Here is a 13226-nt window from a genome sequence, read left to right on the forward strand (position 1 = left end):
TATGACAGAGAAGCTTAAATATATGTCAGTCTATTAATGAACACATTCATTTTTGCCACACTGACTAATTGTATAAGGAAATGTATGACTATAAAAAAAGTTATGAAATGTATATTCTTTAGCTTGGCTAGTCTGCTACAATATGCCAGTGTATAATAGCTCACAGTTATATATGTCACAGTTCTCTCTGTAAGTGTATTAGTTTGCTAGGGCTACTCTAACAAAGTATCAGAGACTGGATGGCTTAAACAACAGAATTTTATTTTCTCACAATTCTGGAGGCTAGAGGCCCCTAAACTTGACACAAGTCAAGGTGTCCACAGGATTGCTTTCTTCTGAGACCTCTCTCCTTGGCTCAAAGATGATTATCTTCTCCCTATGTCTTCATGCAGTTTTCCTTTTGGGTGTATCTGTGTCCTAATCTCCTCTTCTTATAAGGACACTGGTCATATTGGATTAGGATCCACCCTAATGAACTCATTTAACTTAATTACTATTAAAAGACCCTATCTCCAAATACAGTCACATTCAGAGGCACTAGGGGTTAGAACTAAAACATATGAATTAAAAAAAAAACACAATTCAGTCCATAACAGCGAGTGAGACTCTGATTGGAGAAATGATGCCAGAAAGGAACAGCTGTGTATGCAAGGTATTCAGGATGTATTTTTTTGAAGAAAGGGAGACTAATTTTGCCCTAAAGGTAAATGACTGGTTGTTTCAGGATGAGAAAGAGAAAAATGTAGGGAAAACCAGAAGGGCTGGAGAAAGTTGTAGAAGATTCTCAGAGAGAGAATTTTGTTTGTCATTGTCAAAGCTGGCTAAGGTTTGACAGCGTCATTTATAAGAATTTTTTTTAAGCCTTAGTATCAAAAATATAATGCTGATACAAAACCAGAACTTGGTGTTCTCTCTGTTAACAATGACAAAATTTTCTTATGGTCTGTTCTTCATAAGAAGTTGTAAAGAGGTTTTAATTCTGAGTAATATACCTAGAAGGCAAAGGTTTTGTACCTTATCATAATGACTTCCTGTGGCTTACCTTGACTTAGTCATGTTCCTGATTATTTTAAAAAAAGCAAAGTTCTCTCATTTTCGAAAGAGCTGTGGTTCTTTACAACCATGTCACCTCCTATGTTTACTTTTTAAATCTTCTACTGCCACTGTAGGCAGATAGGGTAGAGGTCCCCCGGAGGAAGAGAACCAGACATAGCTTTCTTGAAATAAGAGAAGCCATTTTAGGCCTAAGCCATTTTGTAACCTAAGCCTGATCACAATGCTTGACCTTGCAGAAGAATAGATCTCAGTAGTTAATGATTTTAAGGGAACAAAACAATGTAAGAACAAACAGGTATTACCAGGCCAGGGAGATAATGTATCAGGTGTAAAGACTCCCAGTTCTTTTTTGCAGGTAAAGATTTGTCTGAAGCACATTCTTGAGCTGTTCTGCGAGATCCAACCCCCCTTGAGCGCTCAACCACCAGACAAACTGGAACCTAGGAAATGATGATGCTGACCCTTGTAGACCTCAGTAAACTGGAGCCTGGACTCTGTCAACCTTTGCCCCAATTCTATGCTGAATTCTCCTCTGCTCAAGCCCCTTCATGAATATGCATGCACCCTTAGCTTAAGACTTTCCCACTTTTACTGTTTGGGGAGACATTGCTTTGGGAAACATACCCGGTTTTCTCCTTACTTGTTGCAAGTAATCAATCCTTCCTTCTGCTCTTTGGCTTGATTGTGTCTTTTGGCTCCACACCCGCCAAGAGGCAAAACCAGTTTCCGGGTAAAACCACTTTGATTTTGGATTGACTTCATCTTTGCATGCTACATAAACAAATTTTCTTGCTACTTGCATTATTTTTGTAATGAATTCTCATCAGAACTTTCACTTGTTGAAAATTACCAGTAATAAGTTAACCCTGGTCATTCTAAGTGTTTCATCATCTACAGATAGTTTTTTTGTTTTTCTCTGATGCTTCCCTGAAAGTGCTTGCAAATCAGACCAGAGTGTTTTGTCTTCAACAAAGAAGGACTATCTCGGAGATCCGTGGAAAAGAACTCTGCCAACTCTTGGACACAGACTTCTGATGGTATCACTTAAATAACTTTGAGGATATACCAGTGGAATGAGTCAAGATTTCCAGAACTCTAGTAGAGAAGCAGATGCATTCATGAGATTTGCAAATCAAGATCAATCAGCACATTAATTACTTAGGACAGAATGAAGATCTGATGAAGATGATTTTGAGTTTTGTATGGAATATTGATTCCTTAATGTTCTATTCTTTCCTGGACATACAGAACCCCTTTCTTTCTCTTTTCCCTTAAGTTATCTGTAACTCGTAACGATTTAGTAGACTATACTTTTGTAAAGAGAAATGAAATTTATCTTTCTTCTCCCTGCTTTCCCCTTCAGAATTAAGAATCTCTTACTGAACATTGTTATATTCATGACAATATAATTATTTGCATAGGTTCAGTAAGACTCTATCCTCCTTGTTGATAGGATATGATAAAACCAAGGCCTTGACTGGAATGTCATATTTGAGAATGATGCTCACTTACCAGACACTTTTAAGAGGCTGATGTTGACTTTATTCTAGAGCTAATGCTTACAAAGCCCTTTTAGGAAAACTGGCCTGGTACTTGGCTTACAGGGTTCCAGCCTTACAGGTGAGCAAGAAGGGTCACTTCCTGACAGGTCCAGGAACCTTAGAATAATTTTGGGACATAGAGAAGAGAGGAATTTATCCAATTCCATAGATACTGCAGGTGAAATGTGATGGCAAGCTCATGGTTTGGCTTCCTAGCCTTAAGAGGTTTGTACAAGTCCAAGCTGAGATTCCCTATGAAAAAATTCCAATGAAGCAAACTTTATAAGGTTTATATGGTAGATTTGCATTCTTGCTGCAACTGTGTAAATTATCAGGTCAGCCTTAATTTGTGATCAAGAATAATCTTTCTTTAAGGCTATCTTTCATCAAAAGAGGTGTGAATGTAGAGAGAAATTTTGTGTTTCATAGAAAATAACAGCACATCCTCTGGGGTGATCAGATTCTGGTTCTATTCATTGTTTTTGAGCTATTTTGTACATCTTTGTAAATTGCAGGTCACAGATGGATGTGCAAACTCATTTGTCAGGTAGCGATTTAATTGGTTTCCTTATCACTATGGAAAAGCCAGTTTCATAACCTACCTATAACTTGGACTAGATCCTGTCACCTTGCACAATTTGTCAACCCTTGCAAGTTTTCAATTCTTTCAGTTTCCTGCAACATCTGGCTACAACTTCCAAAGTAATGTTTCCTTTTTTTCTCCCTCCCTCTTGACCAAGAACTAAAACCTGACTGCCCAGATTGTTATCAGGACTATAGGTTGCCTTGTAGCTGGACTTTTTCTCCAGGATCTGAGGAAACACTGACAACTTAAGCTCAACAACTTGATACATCCCCGAAGAACTCATCATCACCACAGACCACACATACATGCACTGGATTCTTCCCACACAAACCACTGGCTGGGCCACCAGGAAGTCTGGCAAAATGTTCAGGTCATACATGCCATTATATGAGAGGGAGTAAAACCATGGACAGCATTGCCAAGGGCACTGACATTTTAGCTTTCAGAAACAACGAGCAGTGCTTGCATAATCCAAAGATCTCTTAGACCTTTAATATTAATGTTTCTTTTTTTTTTTCTTCATTGTAGGCATATCTCTTTTAAGACCCTGACCTATGCTACCACCTCTCCACAGATGGTTGAACTGATTTGGCAGGAACAAAGCCAATAAGACTCCTCGAGAGACTGTTTCTTAATCCCTGACGTGCCCTGCTCAGGAGGTTTATGATTGACTCTGGGTTACTCAGCAGTGAATAATACTCATCTTAAATCTGCAGGGGAGCAAAATATACCACCCCAACATATGCCTTGTTGGCATATTGATTATTTTAAGCTGGTTATTTTTAAGGAAGAGCAGACACAGGTGAAGCTCTGAAAACTGAGTAACAGTTGCCCTTTTGTAAGAAATATTAACATTTATAAGGGAAATGTCCATTTGTAAGGAAGTCTCCCTCTCTGTACCAGGAAGAGAAGGATATCTGAATTTCCAGAAACTCTTGTCAATGAGAAGCTGAGGGCTTAAATCTGCATAACAACCCGACACTTGTTTACTGTGCTTTTCCTGGTAACCCCCCGCAACTGACTCCCCCCCCACCACCATTTTTTGTCTTAGATGAATATGACATTTAAGATGATAGCTTTAGGGCTTCCCTGGTGGCGCAATGGTTGAGAATCCGCCTGCCAATGCAGGGGACACCAGTTCGAGCCCTGATCCCGGAAGATCCCACATGCCGCGGAGCAGCTAAGCCTGTGCGCCACAACTACTGAGCCTGTGCTCTACAGCCTGCGAGCCACGTCTACGGAGCCCGTGCACCACAACTACTGAGCCCGCGCTCTGCAACTGAAGCCTGTGCTCCTAGAGCCTGTGCTCTGCGACAAGAGAAGCCACCACAATGAGAAGCCTGTGCACCTCAATGAAGAGTAGCCCCGGCTCTCTGCAACTAGAGAAACCCTGCGTGCAACAACGAAGACCCAATACAACCAAAAATAAAATAAAGAAAATAAATATATTTTAAAAATAAAGATGATAGCTCTAGCCATTTCAGAGAGTTACTCAGTTTTCCTGGGTCTCTCCCATGTATACAGGAGGAATACATATTACTAAACTTTTGTTCGATATTCTCCTATTAACCTGGCTAATATTAATATAATTGTTAGACTAGCCAAAGAACCTAGAAAGAAAAAAGGGACAATTTTTCTACCTCTAGAGGTGGCAATGCAGATGGGATTTTCACTGGCTGGACACTGCTCACTTCAGGGCTGCTGCAGCTGAGAGAGATCCTGGGACCTCCGAGAAAAGCCTGCAGAAGATAAGAATTCTTATCACGTCAGGAAACACTGTTTTTACTAATTTATCCAGACAGAAATGTGGGTTGCACCCATATCTGCAGATAGATCTTTCTTAGGCTAACTTTGGGAGTTAACTTTCTAGATCTTTTGAGGGCTGCATCTTTTGTATTCTCTTGTGGAGCACGTCTTGCAGCCTTGGTTAAACCATATAAAGGCTTGTTGGTTTGAGTCACTATTGAGGCTAATATTAGGTGCAATTTGTCCTTGGCCACATGACGGATCCTTTGAATTGGCTGTGTTTGAGAGAGAAAAAAGTTTTTAGAGCACTCTCAACCTACACAGTTGTCTTATTGGTACCTATGGAAAGATCAAATTGAAAAGAAGACAGAGAAGTGTAACAGCTAGCCACAGGGACTCCCATAACAAGATGAAGAACAGAAATTAAAAAAAACAAAATTAATGTCCACATCCAATGTAAATTCCCCTTCTCAAAAGCCACCCCCATCTGCATGTTTTAGCTTCTCTTTTCCTCCAGCCTAATCTCTAGGCCCAAAGTATACGGGTTACTCATAAAAATGCTGAAAGCCAGGAAGTGAATTTAGCACAAGAACCGGGTACAGGCAGTAGGACTCCCTTTGCTGTCTCTTGAAATTCCTCCTACTCTCCAGGTCTCTATGAGGCTCTGCCAACTTCAGGCCTTCCTATGCAATGTCCTCTGCTGGTGTATCCTGGACCTCCAATGCAATGAATTCATGTCCCCTGACCAGCAACAGATCTTCTAATTTATAAAGCCCATTTATCTCCACTTTCAGAAGATCCTACTAAATTTAGAGAAGAATGGAAAGATGAGTGACTGTTTACAACCTCACTCACAGGGACCTAAATTGGCTGGGAAGGGGTATGCTTCTTATCCTTGATTATAATATAGTTGTGAGGCTAAGCGGCCCCAGGGTGTGCGTGTATGTGAGGGTGGCTCACAGAGGAAACAGCTGGCCCGAATTTCTTCCAGGCCCTCCTACAAATGACCAAGAAACGGCTCAGCTGAAGGCTGATATTCATGGACAGATAGGAGCAATAGTAGAACCTTTACCTATTAAAATGAATTGGTCTAATGTTGAATTGTAAACTCGGGGAAAAAAAGAACATTTGAAGGCCTTCGCTGAACACTTTATACAGATTTTTTTTCAAGGCATACTGCATTAAACCCTGAAGTTCTAGAACGTAGAAATCTTTTGATTTCTGTCTTAGTTGGAAATCTCCCTCATATGGAAACAACTGTCTTCATCTTGCAAATCTCTACAAACCAGAAGTGTGGCTCTAAAATCAATTCAAATCCTGCTTATCTTTATCAATCCCCAAACCCACCCTATTCATCTCTAAATGCTTGTAGATATTATAAAAGACCTGGATGTTGGAAACAGAATTGTCTTTCATGTAAAAAAAAAGATGACATTTAAAAAATTATAAATTACTCTAGACCTTTGATAGCAGGCAAATATGCCCCCAAACTCCATCTTGGAGACTTGGATACTTTCTCGGTGCCTTTTTGATGTAGATTTTCTGCCCCCATCTTCTCTGGGACCTAGAAGCCATTCTTCAAAATGCAAACTTTGGGGAGATGTTTCTTATCAGAAGGAAAAAAAGAGGAGGTATTTTGAAGTTAAGCTAATGAAAAGTCTTCAATGTCCTCTCCACAAATATTGCTAAAAGGCTTTGGCCATCTGAGTAGGTGAACTTAGCTTGTTCCAACTGACAAAACAAAATTTGGATCCAACTGTTCTTTTATAAACTAGTGAGTTTTATATTGATGTGCCTGACTCACAGCTAAAATTTTAAGGCAATGGTTATGGGGTCTGTGTTTGAGTCTGTATGTATGTTTATGTGTGTCTGTATGTGTATGTTGTAGATGTGCGATATTTTCCTACCTCTAGATGGTATTGCCAAAACTAATTTTTATAAGAGCTCTGTTTAGTTAGGTTGAAGGCAAGCACTTGTAAGGATTGAGTGTTCTAAAATTCTCAAAAATATAGCAGAACTTAAATGCTTTTCAGGGTCTTGTGATCTGGGAAATTATTCAGTATCAAGGCTAGTTTAAGTTTGTTGGTTTAAGTAAAACAGAGTTTTCAGCATTTAATATAATACACATAAACAATTTTATTCAACCTGGGATGATTAGTCAAATAAGATCATGTTATCTCTGTTGAAAAATGTGTCCACAAGAATATTAGCTGACTAATTAAATTAGCTGATGGTGACTGACTTTGTCTAATATTTCATGAAGTTTTTATGAGTCATCTAAACATAATTGTTGGGACCAAATGATTTAAATAGATGTAAGTGGGATAAGAGTTTTTAGATGCAGTAATTATGTTTTATTATATATATATATATATATACTTAAAAAATAGCTTCCAAATATGTTTTTAATAACTTGAAACTAGTTTGCTAAGAGAAGTTAAAAGATAGAAATTTATTGAATATATAGTTCATTTCCAAGTAAGATAAAATAGTGAAACATTAATTACTGGACATAGGTTTTCCTACTTCTGGCTTCCTACTGCAGAAAAACTAAAGGTAAATTTAGGTTTCTTAGTAGACATGTTTTGTGCCATATTGAAAGATTGTGCTATTAAAAAGAGCACATTTCTAGAAATTATGAAATGCATTTTTTTGCCAATCTAAAGAATGCTGGCATAACATACAGTTCACAATTGCTTACTTCTCACTTTTCACTAGAAATTAAGTTTTCTAAAGGTTAAAAATTCTGATTAATACATGTGATTAAAACTACTAATAATATTAAGGGAAACAACTCTGTATACAAGGAAAGCAGGATGTGGTTTTGGATAAAAAAAGGGTAGGAGATATGAAGTTGCATTTTTGTTAAGGATAAGGGAAGTAAATTTGTTCTAAAGTAAAACTGGTTACTTCAAAATTTAAAAAAGGAAAATAGAGGACAAACTGGAGAGAGAGAGAGAGAAGGAATGAATCTTACCTTGTCTGGTCAAGTTGGCTTAAAGTGAATGCATTTATTATAATGGTTATAAAATTAAGCCATAAAATCTGTAGTGTACTCATGTAAAACTAAAATTTGATTTTCTTTCATCTGTTAAAAGGAGAAAGTGTTTTGGACTGTTGGTCTGTTGTTGATGAGAGATTGTGAAAGGTTTTTCTTTACCTTTTAAGCAATCTACCTAGAAACACAAATTCTGTATTTTATCAAAATAATTTTCTATGCCTTATGTTGTCTTAATCAGGTCTTTGATTATTTAAGAAAACCGAGTCTTCTCAATATTAAGAGCTAAGTTTTGCTCAGAACTATGTAAACTTCTATATTTGCCTTTGAAATTTTATTGTCATTTTGGTCAAATAGTTATATGTTGTTTCATAATGATCTGTTATTCTATTTAGTCAAGTGTACAAGTCTTCTGATATTTTTTACAAACTTCCCTAAATTAAATTCTAAATGAAATCTTTTTGACCCTGAACTAACTTGGGGATTTTTCAGAGGGCCCCTGGAATATCTCAAAAGATTTGTTCTCTCTCCTTATAAAGAGAAATTAGGCTTATTTGATATGTTAAATTATGTGAGAAGCATTGTCAAATAAGTGATGATAAACCTTCATAGATTAATTTGTGTGGGTATATGTTATTAATACAAAGTGTTATTGAAATTGTATATAATCTGATACGTCCAGGTATGTTTTCACTTACAATTCTACTTATTATCTCAAAGTGTTGTTTGTCACAAAAATAAGCAAATTTCCTTGTCAATTGTATCATAATGAACTCTCATCAGATCTTTAACCATGGCCATTTTAAAGTCTTTTGTCATTTAAAGTTATTGTTTTACTCTGATGCTTTTTGCAAAATTGTTTCTGCAAAAAATGCTTCATCTTCAAGGAGGCTCATGGAAAGGACTCTGACACACACATGTTTTTGACAACTTTGAGATCATAAAACTGAACCGGGTATGAGTTTCCAGAACCAATGGAAAGACTATATTCAAGCAGAGCAAGAGTGAATAACATGGAACTCAGTGAACTGATGAAGATGATTATAGTTTTTATGAATTTAGGTTGAAACATTGCTGATTTTTTAAAATGTTTTTGTCTTTCCAGATTTAAGAAAACCTTTTCCTCTTTTCTCTCAAGCCGCCAACAATTTGGTAAAATATACCTTTGTGAACAAAGATGAAACGTTTATCGTTTTCTCCCTACTCGATCCCTCCAGAGTTCAGAAACTCTCCATGAGTATTCTTATTTTCCGCGGCAGTATGGTTATTTGCATAAATTCAAAAAGAATCTGTTCTCCTTGTAACAGACACAATTGGAAACACTGGTATATTCTCAAAGCTTTGACCGGAATGTGCATAGAATCAAATATACCAGACAGCTTTAACGAGCTAAGGTTGGCATTATGGAGCCAATAAAGGCCCTTGGAAGAACAGCCTGGTACCTTGCTTACAGGGTTTCTGACAGCCTAACCAGGTGAGGAAAGAAGGTCACTTCCTGGCAGGTGCAAGAACCTCAGGATATTTCGGAGATCACCAGCAGAGAGGAATCCTCCCAAATCTGTAGGTATTGCCTGCAAAGTCTGATGGTAAATCCTTAGCATGGCTTCCTAGCCTTGAAAGCCTTTTAAAAGTCCAATCTGAGATTCCGTATGAAAAGTTCCGGTAAAATAGATTTAAAACAGCCTATATGGTCACTTGCTATTCTTGCTACATTTATGTAATTAATCAGGCCAAGTTTGTTGAAACTAGAGTGATTTTGTAAACAAATTAGTCTTAGTTTGGCTGTCTTTGGTAGAAATAAATTTAGGTGATTTTAGAGGGAAAATTATGTTTTAGTAGCACATCTTTGTGGATATTAGATTCTATTTCTGTTCATTGTATTTCAGGTTTTTGGTAAACTGTAAACTGTACTGGATCCTGACATCTTCTAATTTTCTCAACTATATGGTTGCAAATCTCCAAACTAACATTTCCAATTTTCTCCCACCCTTTTGACTTGGAATTACTAAGTTTGAAAACTACCCTTCTACCTGAACCCCTGCAAACTGAATGTGAACAACTTGATAGAAACTTCAGTGAGATCACCAAAATAGCTCATGCTTAGACAATTTTGTGCCTGTTGGCTGAGTGAGCCACTCAGAAAGTTCACCTAAACACCCAATGACATCATCAGAGACATTCAAACTGCAAAAGATGCTTTGATCTTGACATCTAAAAATCTCTAGCAGTCTCGACTGGCTGCCCTCAGGACTCAGACATTAGATTTATAATTTGCTCCCGCCATCAACTTTTGTTTTTCTTTTCTTTCCATAGAAATGCCTCTTATTAAATCCCTGATTTATGTAAAGGCCTAACTTTGGGAGCCCACCTTCTGAAAGTAACATCACCCACCTCCTGAAATGAGACACAACTCTTTAACTGAATTGACTTATTCTCAAGGCAGACTGGTTCAATAAGATATGGAGCAATCTATCAATTTAGCTTCTGAATTGTGAAACTTCTTTAAAGTTTTGAAAATATTACTAGTGGGAAACAAAAATATACCACCCCTAAATACACCTTCTTAGGCATATTGAGTCTTTTTTTTTTTTTTTTTTTTTTTGCACGGGCCTCTCACTGTTGTGGCCTCTCCCGTTGCAGAGCACAGGCTCCGGACGCGCAGGCTCAGCGGCCATGGCTCACGGGCTCAGCCGCTCCGTGGCATGTGGGATCTTCCCAGACCGGGGCACAAACCTGTGTCCCCCGCATCGGCAGGCGGACTCTCAACCACTGCGCCACCAGGGAAGCCCATATTGAGTCTTTGAAGCTGGTTATTTTTAAGGAACAGTAGTTTCTAGAGTTTTAGTCATCCTCCTCTTCCCGGTACAGTGAGGAAGACACCCTTACAAATGGAGATTCCCCTTATAAATATACATATCCCCTACAAAGGGTAACTTCTACTCTGTTTTCAGAGCTTCACCTGTGTCTGTTGTTTCTCAAAAATAACCAACTGAAGATAATCCTTACCCCAAAGAGGCATATAAACTATACCTCAATAAGATAACATTGATCTTTTCTGAAACATCTGTTTAAGAAAACTAGAAGGTATAAGCAGAAAGGAGAGGGCATTTGCTGGGCAAGATCTGGACACACTGAGTTTGCAATGACGATGAGTTCTCCAGGAGCAGAGAATCTCTAGGCTCCTGGAAATATGCCTGGACTCCAGTGTTTCCCATCTAGGAGCCACCTGGGAAGGGATGAGAGTGCTTAAGAGAAGATGTGAGGAAGTTTTATGAGTATGAGGCACGAGCATAGCAAAGGAAGGGGAAAGGGTTGGAAGCAGTGGAGGAAAAACAAACTTAACGCTGTGTCCTGGACACCAGGGAGGGTGGGCTGACATGTTAAAGGAAACAGAAGAGTCAGTTGCACTCCCAGAGTATTTTATTTTATTTATTTTTAAAAATTAATTAATTATTTTGGGCTGCATTGGGTCTTTGTTGCTGCGTGCGGGCTTTAGTTGCGGTGTGCGGGCTTCTCATTGCGGTGACTTCTCTTGTTGTGGAGCACAGGCTCTAGGTGCGCGGGCTTCAGTAGTTGTGGCTCGTGGGCTCAGTCGTTGTGGCTCACGGGCTCTAGAGTGCAGGCTCAGTTGTTGTAGCGCGTGGGCTTAGCTGCTGCGAGGCATGTGGGATCTTCCCAGACCAGGGCTCGAACCCGTGTCCCCTGCGTTGGCAGGCGGATTCTTAACCACTGTGCCACCAGGGAATTCCCTCACGGAATATTTTAAGCTGAGCACTAGAATTTTCTTTCTAAATGAGCAAGAACATTCCAGATATGAAATTGTTTAATTCTGACTTGCAAGTGGTTGAAATGTGGCTGAGGTGCCCTCTGCTGGTAGTATCGAGAACCAAATGTATAAACATAAAGTAGTTGAGAAATGTGAGGAAAATCAGCTCTAGTTTTTATGTACATTGAATGTTAGGAGTAAATATAATAAACTTGGAAAATCCACTACACTTAGCTAGTTTTATCTAAAATAAATGGCTCGATAGACTTCCATTTCTAGTCAAGAAGGAGTAACAGGGATCAGATTTACCTGCTGTTAAAAACAAGACAACAGGCCCCAAATGGAGTCACTTATACTAAGCCCCCTGTCACCAAACCAAGACTTAATTAAAACTTTGACTCTCCCAGAAACAGAACTTTCAACCAAACAGGAATCACCTGATCAGCGTTAGGTAGGTAATCTGCCTGATTGACCCCTGCCATCCCCTATCGGGAAAGTAACGCTGCAGTAACCAATCTGGTTTTTTGCCTCGTATAACTTCCTTTTTCCGGTCTTCTATAAAAGTCTTTCATTTTGTACAGCTCCTTGGAGCACCTTTCTTCTTATCTGCTAGATTGGAATTCTATTCCTGGAACATTGAATAAAGCCAATAAAATGTTTTAAAACTTAGTCAGTTGAATTTTGTATTTTAACACTATCCACCTGAAACAGGAAGTTGTACAAAATATATGAAAATTATTTTTGAAATAATGGTTTTCAGAAATTGAACATCAGGCAGTACAGGACAGTGATTCCCTCCAAAACAGGAAACAAGTCAGGTGAGCTGTATGATTGCCCTGGAGAATGTTTCCTCACCTGTGTGAGGTTGCACATCTTTTCATAGAATAATAATGAAAGACATATATGTCTCTAATGCTAGCATGACCAACTCTTTTACTTGGGCAATTGAGGCCCACCCTTCTGTTATACTCGAGAACACCACCCAGCAGTTTTCATTTCTGCAATTTCAATTTTTATTCTTTCTCCTGAATCTTTTCAGCATACACGAATGTTATTGCATTCTTCTTTAAAAGCCTTTTCTTGAACACTTTCATCCTTTACCACTGCCCTAATTCATTCTCTCTCTCTCCTCTCTATTTACAGCAAAGCTTGGCAAACTTTTCTGGAAAGGGCCAGGGAGTTCGTAAATATTTAAGCACAGTGGGCTATACTGTCTCTGTCACAATTACTTATCTCTGCCCCTGGAGGGAGGCAGCAACCCCAGACAACACATAAATGAATGCATGTGGCATCATTTGCCTTAGTTTACCCACCCTGCCTTACAGAAAGCTGACCATCAGTTTGCCCTCACAGTGATCACTCAGGAAGGAGCTGCAATTATTCTGTACCTTTCCCTGTGCAGGCTTCTAGCTGGGATCTCTAGAACAGAGCAGAGGGTCCGGGGGCATAAACCTCCCCTTGAAGATGGCAAAGGGAGTTTCTGAAAGAACCTGATTGCTTGTGTCCGTTAAACCCTCTCTAATCCATTGCTTC

Source organism: Phocoena sinus, chromosome 6 (assembly GCF_008692025.1).
Source record: "Phocoena sinus isolate mPhoSin1 chromosome 6, mPhoSin1.pri, whole genome shotgun sequence".
NCBI lineage: Eukaryota > Metazoa > Chordata > Mammalia > Artiodactyla > Phocoenidae > Phocoena > Phocoena sinus.